We start from the raw sequence: 9391 nt of genomic DNA, 5'->3' as shown, positions 1-9391 counted from the left end.
ACCTTTTAACTGCTTCGCTTAAGTGTTTCCTAAACTTATTTGACCATGGATATCTTTTTCTTCAAGTCACACTCAACAATATTCTTCTGAATACAATTTAAGAATTAATTCTGTAGAAGAATGGCCCTTGGACAAGCAGTATACCTTCTAAAATTATTAAGAATAGAGACTAAGTAATGTCATTACTTATCTAAGGGTTGAGATCTCCAGAAATATTAGTCATCAGAGCTTAGAACACCTATAAATAAAGAAAAAGATCATAATAAATAGTGCACTGCTTGGCAGGAAGTGTTTATTCAATAAGATATACCAAATTCTTTCCCAAGGAACCAAATAAGGATGAAAAGAAACCAGGTCTTACAGATGAATCATGGAAAATTTTAAAAAGAGTCCCCTGAATTAAGAAAGATAAACATGTCTGATTCTTGCTTTCTTCAAACAATAGTTTTTCTCCATGCTGTTGGAAAATAAAAGGATGAGAGATTTAGAATGAGTGAATTGATATTCTAAAAATATAGATCCATAAAGGCATAAAGGCAGATATTATTATGGCTCATGAGGATGAGATCTTTTTGTTTAGAAACCCATCCTGTCATGTTTCCCGAAGGGGAATTTCAAACTGGAAAAATGTTACTCTACTGATCAAGTGATCATATGCTACTTGGGTAATATCAACATAATTAAATGGTTAAACAGTCAGCAGTTTCTACAGTCTTCTTTGGGAATGAAATTGTGAGGGGAAGATGGGATGGCTATGGAACAACCTAATTCCTCCAAAGTGGTTTTGTCTGAAAGAGAAGGTGAGAACAGGCCTGGATAGCAGATAGTAGATAGGATGTTGATATAAAAAAAGAAAAAAGGAATAGTTTATATACAATTAGGAGAAATGTAAATATTTATTTTTTAATGCTGTATCAATGTTCCTTTGCCTAACACATATGGGTCAAATCTATCTGCCAGTCTTCTCCAGCATATTTTCCTATACATTGTAAACCTGGAGGAACTGATTAGCTGTTATGGGGATTATTTTCTTGACATATCTCACATCCCTTAACAATTTGAACTACAGTTTTTATCAATCCCTTTCCTTTAAAGAGACTTTTAGCAAGTTGGTAAGTATTTTCAATTCCCAGACAGAATGTTTGATGTAATGTTTTAAGAACCTTCCATTGGCCATTGGAGAGTAATATAAGCTTTTGATCTTCTGTTTGAAGCCAACCTGATGGGAGTAAAATATCTCCTTGAGAAAGGGAATGTTGAAGTTCCTCAGGAGAATAGTGGGGTTTTATGTCAATGGGAACCCACTCCAGTGTTCTTGCCTGGAGAATCCCAGGGACGGGGGAGCCTGGTGGGCTGCCGTCTGTGGGGTTGCACAGAGTCGGACACGACTGAAGCGACTTAGCAGCAGCAGCATGTCAGTGGGAATTCTGTCCCAGAGGCGGGGAGCCTGAGAATTGAAAGTCTATGCTTCCATTTATGCTTGTTGGTCTATCGTCCTATTTCCCTCTGCTGTTTTCCAGAATCATCCTTCTGATGACCTTGACAACATATTACTGCCACCTCTTTGGATAACCTTGCATCTAGGAGGTACAGAATTTCTTGATAGTATTTGATGGGACTGCCATCTGAAGTTTTAAAGGTCCTCTTTTTCCAAATGGCAGCATAAGCATGAAGAAATAGGTAAGCATATTTGGAGTCAGTATATATGTTTACTCTTTTATTAGTCCCCAGTTCTAAAGCTGTGATTAAAGCAATTAATTCAGCCAATTGAGCACTAGTCCCAGGAGGTAGGGAGCAATTTTCTAAGGTTCCAAATAAAGTTATCACGTCATAGCCTACTTTACGTTCTCCTTTCTCTATAAAGGAACTGCCATCGGTAAACATACTTACATCTGGATTTTCTAACGGCGTGTCTTTGAAGTCCTCCCTTGCTGAGTAACTTAAAGCTAGGACTTGAGGACAGTCATGCTCTGATTTTTTATCTAATGACTCAGGAAGGAATGTAGCTGGGTTTAAAGTTGAGCAAGTTTTTAGCTGAGTTATGGGTCCTTCTAAGAGCAGGGATTGGTATCTGAGAAGCTGATTGTCTGATAACCACAATCCTCCCTTAGAGTTTAAAGTTCCAGAGATATCATGTGAAGTAAAGACCACCAGATCTCAGTCTATAATTAATTTAGTAGTTTCAGGAATGAATAGAGCTACTGAGGCCACTATTTGCAGACAATGAGGCCATCCTTGAGCTACAGAATCGAGTTCTTTCCTCAAATAAGCAATAGGTTGTGAGTTTCTTTTGGGTTGTGTTAGGACTCCCAGTGCTATTCCTGATCTAATTGTTATAAAAATGTTAAATTGGTTTCCTGTAGGCAGGTTGAGAGCAGGCCTGAAAAGAGCCTGTTGTAAAGGCTTAAATGCATGTATTTCTCCAGGTTCCCATTGTAATACCTTTTGTCCTAATTGTTTAGTCTCTTGTAATAACTTATGTAGAGGTTGAGCTAGCTCTCCATATCCAGGAATGCAAATTCAGCAGTAGTCAGTTATACCAAGGAAACAATGGAGTTGTCTAATAGCACTAGGGAGAGGATGTTATAAAATGGGCTTTATTCTTTCCTTCCCTAAGGCTTGAGTTCCATGTGAAAATTTGAGTCCTTAACATTTAACTTCCTGCTACATATCTGAGCTTTAGGTTTTGATATTTTGTAACCACACTGGGCTACATAATAAGAAAACCACAGGTAGCTTGGTCACATTGTTCCTTTGAGTCACCTCAAAGGAGAATGCCATCTACATTTTGGATACTTTTTATAAGCTCTGGTGCCTAGAAGGCAGTTAGGTCTTTAGCCAAAGCCTGCCCAAACAAATGAGGAGTATCTCTAAATCCTTGAGGCAACATTGTCCAAGTTAATTGGGTAGTGGAATCAGATGGATCCTCAAAAGCAAACAAAAATTGTGAACTTCGGGCTAGATGAATACAAAAGAAGTCATCCTTTAAGTCTAGCACAGTAAACCAGGCTGCCATTTCTGGGATCTGGGAAAGTAAGGTATAGGGCTTAGGCACACAGGATGTAATGGAATTACAGCTTCATTAATGAGACAAAGGTCTTGTACTATACTCCATTCTCCATTTTGTTTTTGTACTCCTAGAACAGATGTGTTACAAGGGCTGTTGCATTCAATTAAGAAAAAGCCTTGTTCTTTGAGATTTTTAATTAGGGGAATGAATCCCTGTCATGCCTCCAGTTTTAGGGGATATTGTTTTTGATGGGGAAATTGATTAGGATCTGTGTTGACTGAGCAGAGACTGCTCTTCCTATCTTTCCTCCAACTGCCCAAAGCTCAGGGTTAATATCTGTTTCTGTTAGGGGTAGACATAAGTTTTCTGTGGGTTTCATTTCATATGGCTTGAAGCTTGCATATTAGATAGTATATCTCTTCCCAGGTTGGGAGTTGGGCTTTCTGGTATTATCAGGAAGGCATGGGAAAAGAGAATGGACTCTCAGTTATGACTCAATGATTGTGAAAAGAATTTTGTAATCGACTTCCCAGAAATGCCACATATAGTGGGTGATTTAGTTTAGGGAGGTCCTGAATTAGAAAGGGGGTCTGAAAAAGTGGCTCTTATATCAAGAGGAAAGTTAACAGCACAGTCTCCTATGATCAGAATAACCTGAAGCTTAGTGCTGTGATGAGGACGGGAGTCAAAGTGGGAAGCCCTGGACCCCATCAGTCTTGATTTTGGGTCTGAGGAACTGATTTCAGAGACCTACGTCTCTGAGGGCAATTCCTCTTCCAACGATCACCTCAACAAAGGGGGCATGACTTAGGTGGCAGTATCTTAGCCTGGGAGCATTTTCTATCCTTGCCACAGAGGAAACAGGCTCCAGGCTTTAGCTTTTTGTCCTCCTGTTTTGGGAGCTCTAAAGTTAACTCCCTGTAGCGACATAATGAGAGTTTCAGCCTTTTTCTTATCTCTCCTCTCTTTCTCCTTACATTCCTCCTGATCTCTCTTATATAACACAGGTGTGGCAGTCTTTAGGAGGCTCTCTAGATCTTGTTTGGAAATTTTTGTAACTTCATCTTAATGAATGGGGCTGATTGAGTAATAAGTTTATCCTTGAGAATAATTTGGCCCTACATAGATTTCGGGTCCATTGGAGTATGTTTCTTCAATGTCTCCCTGAGCCTTTTCCAGAAAAGTTGAAGGACTTTCCTTTTCTTCCTGATTTATTTTGGGAAACTAAGTAGTTTAAAGGCTTAGTTTGTGTCTTCTTCAAAATTTCCATTGTTGTTCAGTGGCTCAGTCGTGTCCGACTCTTTGCAAACCCATGGACTGCGGCACACCAGGCCTCCTTGTCCTTCACTATCTCCCAGAATTTGCTCAAACTCATGTCCACCAAATCGGTGATGCCATCCAACCATCTTGTCCTCTGTCGTCCCCTTCTTTTCCTGCCTTCCATCTTTCCCAGGATCAGGGCCTTTTCCAATGAGTCAGTTCTTTGCTTCAGGTGGCCGAAGTATTGGATTTTCAGCTTTAGCATCAGTCCTTCCAATGAATATTCAGGACTTATTTCCTTTAGGATTGACTGGTTTGATCTCCTTGCAGTCCAAGGGACTCTCAAGAGTCTTCTCCAACACCACAGCTCAAAAGCATCAATTATTTGGCACTCAGCCTTCTTTATGGTCCAACTCTCACATCCATACATGAAAACCATAATTTTGACTATACAGACCATTGTCAGCAAAGTAATGTCTCTACTTTTCAACATGCTGTTTAGGCTTGTTCTAGCTTTTCTTCCAAGGAGCAAGTGCAAACACAATGTTTAACTTGACATCTTTATGTCTTCTTTTGATCCTCGTATTCTCAGTTTTCTTAGGCATTAAGTCACTATCCCGAGACCATTTCTCATGACCCTGGGCCATTTTACAATGGACCAGATATACAGGCTAAAAATTAATGATCACCAGTTGCGTTTCCCTCAGGCATATGGAGCAAAAGTTAATTACTACCCTTTCCTGGCTCTGAATGCTGATAATTTATCACACCAAGGACACATTCCTCTGAGAGCCAGGAAATCAGGACAAAGGGTATAATTTCAGGTTAGTGGAGTGGGATGTTTATTGAAACAGGGCAAAGTCTCAGAGTTCCTACACTAACTGCCTAACAATTTCTAACTCACTACCCCATAATTGGACTCATTTCATATGCTACCAAGGCAATGGTCAAAATCCTCAAAACTAGGCTTCAACAGTGTGTGAACAGAGAACTTCCAGATGAACAAGCTAGATTTAGAAAACGTAGAGGAACCAGAGACCAAGTTACCAACATCTGCTGGAACATAGACAAAGCAAGAGAGTTCCAGAAAACATCTACTTCTGCTTCATTAACTATGCTAAAGACATTGACTGTGTGGATCACAGCAAACTGTGGAAAATTCTTCAAGAGATGGGAATACCAGACCACCTTACCTGCCTCCTGAGAAATTTGCATGAAGGTCAAGAAGCAACAGTTAGAACTGGACTTGGAACAACGGACTGGTTCCAAATTGAGAAAGGAGTACGTCAAGGCTGTATATTGTCACTCTGCTTATTTAACTTATATGCAGAGTACATCATGTAAAATGCTGGGCTGAAAGAAGCACAGGCTGGAATCAAGATTGCCGGGAGAAATATCAATAACTTCAGATATGCAGATGAAACCACCCTTATAGCAGAAAGTGAAGAGGAACTAAAGAAACTCTTGATGAAAGTGAAAGAGGAGAGTTAAAAAAGCTGGCTTGAAACTCAACATTCAAAAAATGAAGATCATGGCATCTGGTCCCATCACTTCATAGCAAATAGATGGGCAAAAACGGAGACAGTAGCAGCCTTTATTTTCTTGGGCTCCAAAATCACTGCAGATGGTGACTGCAGCCATGAAATTAAAAGACATTTGCTCCTTGGAAGGAAACCTGTGACAAACCTAGATAGAGTATTAAACAGCAAAGACATTACTTTGCTGACAAAGGTCCGCATAGTCAAAGCTATTGTTTTTCCAGTAGTCATGTGTGAATGTGAGAGTTGGACCATACGGAAGGCTGAACTGAAGAATTGATGCTTTCTAACCATGGTGTTGATGAAGAGTCTTGAGAGTCCCTTGGACTACAGGTAGATCAAACCAATCAATCCTAATTGAAATCAACCCTGAGTATTCATTGGAAGAGCTGATGTTGAAGCTAAAGCTCCAATACTTTGGCCACCTGATGTGAAGAGCTAACTCATTGGAGAAGACCCTGATGCTGGGAAAGATTGAAGGCAGGGAAAGAAGGGGATGACAGAGGACAAGATATTTGGATGGCATCACTGACTCAATGGATATGAGTTTGAGCAAATTCTTGGAGATGGTGAAGGATAGGGAGGCCTGGTGTGCTGCAGTCCATGGGTTTGCAGAATCAGATATGACTGACTGAACAATAGCAAATTTCTTCATGATGACATCAGATCCTCCTGACTAGCAAAAAACTTTTGTAAAATGGTTGCTTAATTGTATTGAACTCCCCCTTCACCAAAACCTTATATACTGACCTTCCCCCACTGCCTCTTTGGAACAGTCTCTCAGAGCTATCTGAAGTGTTACCTCCTGGGCTGCAGTCCTCATTTCGCTCCAAATAAAACTTAACTTGCAACTCTCAACTTGTGTATCTTTTTTAGTCAAAAAAGCCACCCACCCAGCCTCTTCATTGAGGTATACTGAAGCAAAGATGGATGATATCTAGTCAACTCATTGGAAAAGACCCTGATGCTGGGTAAGATTGAGGGCAGGAGGAGAAGCGAGCGACAGAGGATGAGATGTTAGGATGGCATCATCAACTCAAAGGACATGAGTTTGGGCAAACTCTGGGAGATAGTGAAGGACAGGGAATCCTGGCACGCTGCAGTCCATGGGGTCACAAAGAGCATGAGCAACCAAGCAACAGAGAGGGAGAGGCAGTGAGGAAGTAAAGTAAAAAGGGTCTTAAGTCTTGCAAACCATCTTTGGGAAGGGTCAGCATTTGGAAGGGGTGTGTGAATCTCTTCTATCCAGACGTAGGCATGGTCAGATTTTGTTTGAGCTGAACAAAAGTACTTCAGTTTATAGTCAGGCAGAGGGGCAGGATCCTCTGAGGCAGGCTATTATGTGTGATTATAATAACAAAAGCCGCAAAAACAAGTCAAAGAAAGTTTCCAGCATGGAGTCAGAATTGGCTTCTTCTCTGCAACAGCTGGCCATTCCAGGATATATCTGCATGATAATGGCCTTTTTACTTTACTTCCTCAACTTCTGTCCCTCTCTGTTCTATAAAAGAACCTGGCATCCAGACCTAGAGGGAGATGATTATTTCGAGACATTAGCCTGCCATCTACTCAGTGAGCTGGCTTTCTGAATAAAGTTGTATTCCTCGCCTCAACAGCTCATCTCTCAGTTAACTGGCCTGTCATAGGGGGAGCAGAATGTGCTTGGACTCAGCAACAGGATTTCTGAGACTGGATCATAAGAAGCCTTGCATCTTCCAAGTGGGCATCTTGGGATGATTGCTCTGAGGTAAGCCAGCTACCACAAAAGTCTATCCTACATATAACCACTGTGCTGTGTGATCACCCAAGGCAGTCATGTGGCAATGCTGTGTGAAGAGAGGTATTTCTATACCTCTACTGTTTCCAACCCAGCCCAGTCACCAGACAGGCATGAAGAAGCCATGCTGGCCACTCAACTCTATCAGGCTCAACATGGAGAAAAACTGAGGAGCCACCTGACAGTCAAAACTGGAGGCCCAGAAATATGACCCCACCCCAATTCTCCCTGGGCATTTTAGCCATCTAAAGTCCCAGTCATTATGCAACAGAAGTGAGATATTCCCACTTGCTCTGGGCAAATTCCTGATCTAAAAAATCATAAGCATAAAGATTAAAAAAGAAAAGATTGTTAATTTACACCTCTAAGTTTTGGAGTGGTTTACTTGTGTCTTAGTCCATTCAGACTGTTCTCACAAAATGCCAAAGGATGGGTGGATGGGTGGATTTATGAAAATTAGAAATTTCTTTCTCACAATTTTGAAAGCTTGGAAGTTCAAGATCAGGGCACTAACACCTTTGGTGTCTGGTAAGAGCCAACTGCCTGGCATTTTCCCCTGTAACCTTACATAGTAGAAAGGGGCAAGAGACCTCTATTAGGCCTCTTTTACAAAGGAACTAATCTTGAGGCAGGCGATAGACAAGCCATCCAAGGGTAAGCAGCTGGAGTTCATTTCCTGTGGACAGACACTCCAAAATATGGATAGCAGGACAATCGGAGGAGGAGGCTGGGCCCTGCCCAGATGAAAGAGAAGAGACCACATATTTCTCATTCTTGTAGTTAAGGATGACAAGAAAACTCCTTCTTGACTAGAAAGCTCATTGGAGGTCAAAAGAGGAGTGATGTCAAAGCTCTTTGCTGGAATTCATGTTGGCTGAGAGACGCGCACGCACATGGGGGGATCCTGAGATATACCAAATACAGACTCAGAATCAGGCCAATCAAAATAATTGGCTAAAGGAAACCCAGAGGAAATGCCCCAATATAAGTGATTTAAACTACCACGAGGGTGTGAATTTCTCTCTCTGAGTCCACTTGTGTGTCTATCCATAAATACTGTACTCTTTTTCCTCCTAATAAACCCTTGTTTAATTATTTTCTGCCTTTGTGGGCATTCTTTTCTGCGAAACAGTGTCAGGGACTTGTCACTGACCACTGATCTAGTGGCTAGGATTCAGCTCTCTCACTGCCACGACCTGACCTCAATCTCTGGTTGGGAACCAAAAGCCTGCTTAAAGCCTCTGCGGGCCTAAGTCCACCTGAGATCAATCCCACTCATGAGGGCACTAAGTGTGCATGATTTAAGCACTCCCCTAAAGCTCCCACTACCTAATACCATCATCTTGGGGGTAGGACTTCAACATGTGAATTTTAGGGGGACACAAACGTTCACTGTACAGCAGCTACACGGCAAAAGATGACTGGTCAGGGAGAACGTTCTCTTACCTCCACTCATGCTGTCTGATGTTAGCAGGCTAGGAGCTGGCTCTCTGCGCTCTCATTGCTCTTCAGAGGTTTTAAGGGAAACAGCTGTCCTCTGACCTCTGGCATGGGTCCCTGGGCTGGGGGCCGAGAGAAACTGGTTACAGAAGATATGAGTGGCACACATCCGGTTTTATTCAAAATTGTTCAACTAGAAAATTACCCTCCAAAACAAGGAGAACCAGAAACACAAATTCTAGAGAGTAAAAAACAAGTCATGAAGAAATGGGAAGTAGAATGTCACCAGACTTTTCAACAATATTGGGGTAAGCTTGAAGGTAATAGAACAATGCCTATAAAATGCTGAGTGAAAATAGTTCTCAA

General features: G+C 41.4%; 1 long non-coding RNA gene across 1 annotated transcript; it reads right to left on the bottom strand.

Moving 5' to 3' along the window:
• Positions 1-275: 275 nt before the first annotated feature.
• LOC123334907 lies at positions 276-9155 on the bottom strand. Its single transcript, XR_006553104.1, has 2 exons — positions 9032-9155; positions 276-457 (listed from the first exon to the last, which is right to left on the bottom strand). It is a non-coding gene; the product is annotated as an uncharacterized LOC123334907 (long non-coding RNA).
• Between the last annotated feature and the right edge of the window lie 236 nt (positions 9156-9391).

This window comes from Bubalus bubalis, chromosome 8 (assembly GCF_019923935.1).
Source record: "Bubalus bubalis isolate 160015118507 breed Murrah chromosome 8, NDDB_SH_1, whole genome shotgun sequence".
Classification (NCBI taxonomy): domain Eukaryota; kingdom Metazoa; phylum Chordata; class Mammalia; order Artiodactyla; family Bovidae; genus Bubalus; species Bubalus bubalis.
The sequence above is the reverse complement of the archived record's forward strand: the minus strand, read 5'-3'. Positions and strand labels throughout refer to the sequence as shown.